Source organism: Pinus tabuliformis, chromosome 5_1 (genome assembly GCF_031772625.1).
Source record: "Pinus tabuliformis cultivar Carrire ecotype Pingquan chromosome 5_1, CPIR1, whole genome shotgun sequence".
In the NCBI taxonomy this organism is placed as follows: domain Eukaryota; kingdom Viridiplantae; phylum Streptophyta; class Pinopsida; order Pinales; family Pinaceae; genus Pinus; species Pinus tabuliformis.
The window spans coordinates 505,237,049-505,243,103 of NC_142305.1; the positions used below are offsets into that span (position 1 = coordinate 505,237,049).

The following is a 6,055-nucleotide window of genomic DNA, read 5'->3' on the forward strand; positions in this document are numbered from 1 at the left end:
ATAATATATAAACATGATTCCAAGAAAATACAACATAAACTCTTCAAAATTAATTTCTCTATCTCTGCCCATAGATGATTATTTTAAACATACCAACAACCATTTTTCACCAACAATACCTGTGAGGGGTCTACTGATAAAGAAACAAATTGACGGATTTTCACCTGGACTCAATGCAGTGCATTCAAACACTCATGATCCAGATATAGGCACACAACCACACGAAGAGAACACAATTTTCCCTTTAAGAGTAATAATCCAGGACTCCACAGTCTAATCCTCCGTCGTGTTTCAATATCCACTCCCCTGGCAACATAATGCCACTTCCCCTGCTCACAGTATCAAGGCTTGGTAACTGCTTCCAAGCATGTTGCCTCATACTCACTAACATACTGCAACAACTAAGATCCATTGTCCAGCTAATCTCCTTGCAATTGAACATGTAGGCTTGTCTCCACAATCTATACACCGGACACATACAAACTTGATCATCCTCCAATTTTTGACATAATTGTCATGTCTTCTCATATTTGGTAATAAATAATTCCTGCAAATAGATTTGTCTATTGTTGGAATGGAAAATTCCAACATAGATTTACACTGGTGACACCAGTTTGCCAGGCTAAATGTCACAACAATCTAATTCTTTTAACCAGATTTACATAAATGCATTTACATGTTAAGTTGATCAGTTCTCAACATGAAGCAGAATAACTTAGGAAGACAATTTATTTCATCAGAGGAGATATGTTGAAACTTTTAGTTTCATCTTTACCGAATATAGAAACATAAACAAATCAAGGCTTCCACACCTGCAGAAGAACCAAAAGACCTCCATACATAGACTCCGTCGGTCCACACCATTGGAAATCTAATCCTCTTTCGCTTGCAACTCGACACAAAATTCATAAGCAATTATGGATTTGTTTTTAATATGCCCAACCATAAACTACTTTATACTTAGCTGGAACTCTTGCAGAAACTTTCTTTGAACCAACCTGTCGCCCTGCATGACTTGTAGCTACACCATAGTAAACGATGCATGTCATGGTTCCCAAAAAAAATATTCGAGATACGCAATCGAAATATTGCTTCCCATCACAGCCTCCCATCGCCACATGCAACATGTTTCCATGTTTCTTCTCTTATCCAGGCCATCGTAAATCAGCATGACTCATTCTGTGTAGCCTTTTCCCTGGCGATACAGGTCGTAACAGGATGATTGGACATCGTATGCTGCAATTTCACGACCATAATAATCTGCTAAAATTGACAGCTCAATGCCACCACCCCATTTTTCAAAATCTAGTATCCATGCACAATACTCTTCATTTGGCTTTCCCAAGAATGCCTCATTATAATGCATAGTATCACTTCCAACTACTGTGGCAATTACCTGTCTCAATTCTGAAGATTTGTTCTTATCGTTTTCCATTACATAACCGACTGCATTGAAGAGACAGCTGTTGTCTGCTGGAATGACTCTTTTCATAACCACTCCTTCATCCATTTTGTAAAAAAATAATCCTGAAAGCACAGGAGCCAAAAAAAAATTCAGAATGGTAATTCACAAATAGTATTGAGCATGGGCACTTACATCTCTTGCGCTTCCACTTCCAACACTGTACATTTCATTGAATCCTCTACCTACTGGAATGTTGCAGGAATATATAGCGGAGCATCCAGGTTCAAACCGGAACCTCCTCTCAAGGAAAGAGAGCCATAGATTTCTTCAAACGATAAATCGACTACGACCTTGCTGCCACGTGATCTCTATTGCGACCACCTACAACCTCGACCAACAACACTTCCGGCTCAGCCACCCTAGCTACAAGCCTGTGCATAGGTCAGCTCACCACGTTCTGGTTTGCACGCGGCAGGACCACCGTCTTATAGCCCTCTGCACCGCACTGTACATAACACCCAGCCCGAACACCAACAATGCCAAAGCAAGGGAGCTCATCTGCCGAGATATCAATTAAATCACTGCAAAAAATAAATGAACTTCACAGTCCTCCAACCATTCGACTCATCGCCCCAAATCGATGATGATGAGTCCACACTCCGCAAGAAACAAAATCCGCCATTCTGCACTCATTATTTCTCCACATCTGATGCATTTTACAAGTTTTCCTTTTAATCCCAACAGAAGCCAAGCAATGTAGTATATCTCACCAGTTCTCTGCAACAGGCTCAACAAACAGCGACTACATTAACAAGCAGCGAGTCGATCCAGCTCATATTCATAGTGGGGGAATTTAACTGAAGGATTCGTACGGGGTCGTAGAATTTCTCTTTTCCAAACCAGTTGAACTGAAGGCCGCGCCGCCCCCTTGGCTATTTCAGTGAAAGCGTTCATGAACTGAACAAAGCCACCAACATTAGTCACCGTGTCATTGACACGCATGGCAAATATGAAACCTCCGCCTCTCAAGCATGTCCCCTGAATATGAATGACATGTATGCAATCCTCTAGAATTCTATAGCACCAGAACCAAAGTCTCGCTGGACGCACCAATAATCACGCAGATCCGATCAGATTTAGGCTCAGCCTTCTGTCTCCTTCAACCACGAGAGGAAAAAAAAAAAAAGGAATTTCTCTGTCGAATGCCTCTGCACTTTCCACGCAGCTGCACTTTTGCCTTTCATTCATGTTCTAGCTCCACGTAGTTAATGCAGCAGCGAGTATTCAAGCAGTTGCTCCTCAGATGGACAAACCCAAAACAAAATAAACTGCAAACAAACTCTTTATCTGCTATTTCCCTCAGCCCACGAAGGGCCGAGGCCCAGGCCCTTACAGGCTCTGAAGCTCTGATACCAAGATAAAATTGCAGACACTCAAAAATATATTCTATTATATTGAATGAGGAAATTACACACATATTTATACAATCAATAGTCTCAAGATAGGAATTCTATCTTAGACGTACAGTAGTGTGGTTGAGAGATTCTCTCAACCACACACTAAACTAGGAGAAACTAAATTCCTATTATGTAGGAACAAACTCCTCAAATGGAGAATTACAACCATAGACAAGTAGGAATTAATTTTTTCTAACTATGTCATAATTTTGGTCATAACGCTTCTCAATATGTTGCATACAAAACTATCACGACTAGAGAAGCAAGAAAATAAAGGAATGAGATAGGACTCAAGAAGAACTCTTATAATATCTTATCACCTCTTATAAATGAAATTGAATGTTCATTTTGGAATAACTTTGGACATGAAGAATCTGAATGCAAGAGAAAATTATAGCCAACATATCAAAAGGAGAAAATATCAACAAATTCTAAGGTATGGAAAAGGAAGGAGTTACAATTTGAAAGTTATGGCATACCATTGTTTTCACAAGGACAAGAAAATCAATGGTACATTGATAGTGGATTCGTAAAACACATGACATGTGATAAATATAAATTTATTTCATACAATTATTTAGAGAAATAAAAGAATGTCACTTTTGGAAATGACTCGCTTCTTGTCATTAAGGGTAAAGGTTCTATTTTTGTAAAAGAAAAAGTTAAAGCTGGTAATGTTATATATGTTGATGGATTAAAGCATAACTTGTTGAGTGTTAGCTAAATTTGTGATCAAGGAAATCAGGTGGTATTCTGATCATAAGAATGTGTGGTTCATGAACCTGACACAGGAAAGACCATAATAAAATGAACAAGAACTCTAAGCAATATGTATATATCGAAAGGTGGCCAAGAATAATGTCACCTAGGCAAGGCAGAAGAAAACTGGTTATGGCATAGAAGGTTACAACATCTAAGCTTCTCTCAAATAAGAAGATCAAGTAGGCTTAAAGATGATGGTGATCTACCCTACATCACCATATGAAAAAGTACCATATGTAAGTCATGTCAATTTGGGAAGCAAACCACAGTTCAATTCAATGCCTAAGAAGGACCAGCAAGTAAGAATCTTGAACTTATACATACTGATTTGTGTGGACCAGTAAGGAAAAAGTCACCTCATGGAGAACAATACTATATGTTATTCATTGATGACTTTTCTAGAATGTGTTGGATAGGTTTATTGAAACAAAAAGATGAAGCATTTGATAAATTTAAAGTAGGCATTAGTTGAAAATGAATTAGATCTAAAAATAAAATGTCTCAGATTTGACCGAGGAGGAGAGTACATATCAGATGAATTATTTGATTTATATGAACAACATGGCATAAAAGACAATTTTATGTAGCTAAAACTCAACAAAATGGCGTGGCAGAAAGAATGAATAGACTTGTTCAACAAATAACTCATGCTATGCTTGATGAGTCTAGAACTCCAGACACCTTCTGGGGTGAAGCTACATATACTGCTGTAAATACTCTCAACAAGGCTCATGTTCACATGAATAGTGATAAAACATCATATGAACTTTGATATGGTAAACCTCCCACTATAATACATTTTAGAGTTTTTGGAAGCAAATGTCTCATAAAAAATAATGATAAAAAACTTAGTAAATTTGGAGCTAGAGCAGATGAAGGAATACGTCTTGGTTACTCATCTAGAAGTAAAGGATACAAATGTTACAATAAGAGACTTCAGAAAATTGTTGAATGCATTGATGTTGTGATTGATGAAGCATGCGCAGGGCCCAAAAATGTAACATCAAAAAAAGAGGATGATGATGATGAATGCTTTCCCACATCAAATTGCAATGATACAGAAGAATAAACTAATGAAGCAACAGAAGAATATATATTAGACAGAGAAAAGGATCCATCCAGGTATGTTCAAAATAATTGTTTAGAAATTCAAATTCTAGGAGAAAAGGAATCTGGGGTAAAAACAAGAAGAACACTTGTAGGATCTTCTAGTGATATAGCTTTATTATCCATCATTGAACCACCAAAATGTAAATAAATCTAGTAAATATGAATGTTGGGTTAAGGCCATGAATGAAGAACTTGATCAAATTAAAAAGAATGATGCTTGGGAATTGGTTCCAAGGCCTCATGATAAAAATGTTATTGGGACAAAATGGACATTCAAAAATAAGTTGAATGAAAATAGAGAGGTCATTAGGAACAAAGCTAGACTTGTTTGTAAATGTTATGCTCAACAAGAAGGTATAGACTTTGAAGAAACATTTGCACCAATAGCTAGACTTGAAGCCATAAGAATGTTGCTTGCATTTTCAAGTTTTCAAAATTTCAAAATTTATCAAATAGATGTAAAATATTGTTTTCTTAATGGAGATCTAGAAGAAGAAGTATATATTGAACAATAAAAAATGATTCATTTTGGGGAATGCTGAAAACCTTTTATGAAAACTCAAAAAGGATTTATATGGGCTAAAACAAACTCCACGGGCATGGTATTATCGTCTTGAAAAATATCTTCAAAAAGAAGGTTTCACAAAAGGATTCATATACAACAAATTGTACACAAAAATTGAGGGTGATAAACTGCTAATTATTATTGTTTATTTTAATGATATCATCTTTGGTAGTAATGAAGAATCTATGAGTAAAAGCTTTGCTTCTGTTATTCAATAAGAATTTGAAATGTCTTTACTTGGCGAGCTAACCTACTTTATTGGTCTACAAGTGCAACAAGAAAAATATGGCATCTTTCTCTCACAGACAAAATATCTCAAGAAGTTTCTGAAGAGGTCTGGGATGGAAGATTGCAAACCTATATGTACTCCCATGATGAAAAGATGTAGCCTCAGTTCTAATGATGATTCTCCCACAGTAAACCAACCAGAGTACAAGCCTATGATTGAAGTCTTATTTATCTAATAGTTACCAGACTAGATATCATGCATGTAGTTGGGATTGTTGGACGTTTCCAAGCCAATCCAATAGAATCACATCATCAGGTAGTAAAGAGAATATTTAAATATCTCCATGAAACCTGTTAGCCTCCTATTGCAACAAGTGTTCATCTTTCATGATTGACGTTTTTACATGCCAAATATGTCATACTTTTCATGTTGCAATGCTCCATATTTCCTGAAAAGAGGCCAAAGAAGAGGCCATGAAAGTGTGCCAGTCCAAGTGCCACTACTGTATCCCAATTTTTATGAGTTAT

The 6,055-nt window shown here is 36.8% G+C and overlaps 1 pseudogene; it reads right to left on the minus strand.

The window, feature by feature from the left end:
• Positions 1-1,174: 1,174 nt before the first annotated feature.
• LOC149165703 (OVARIAN TUMOR DOMAIN-containing deubiquitinating enzyme 2 pseudogene) lies at positions 1,175-1,510 on the minus strand (annotated as a pseudogene).
• Between the last annotated feature and the right edge of the window lie 4,545 nt (positions 1,511-6,055).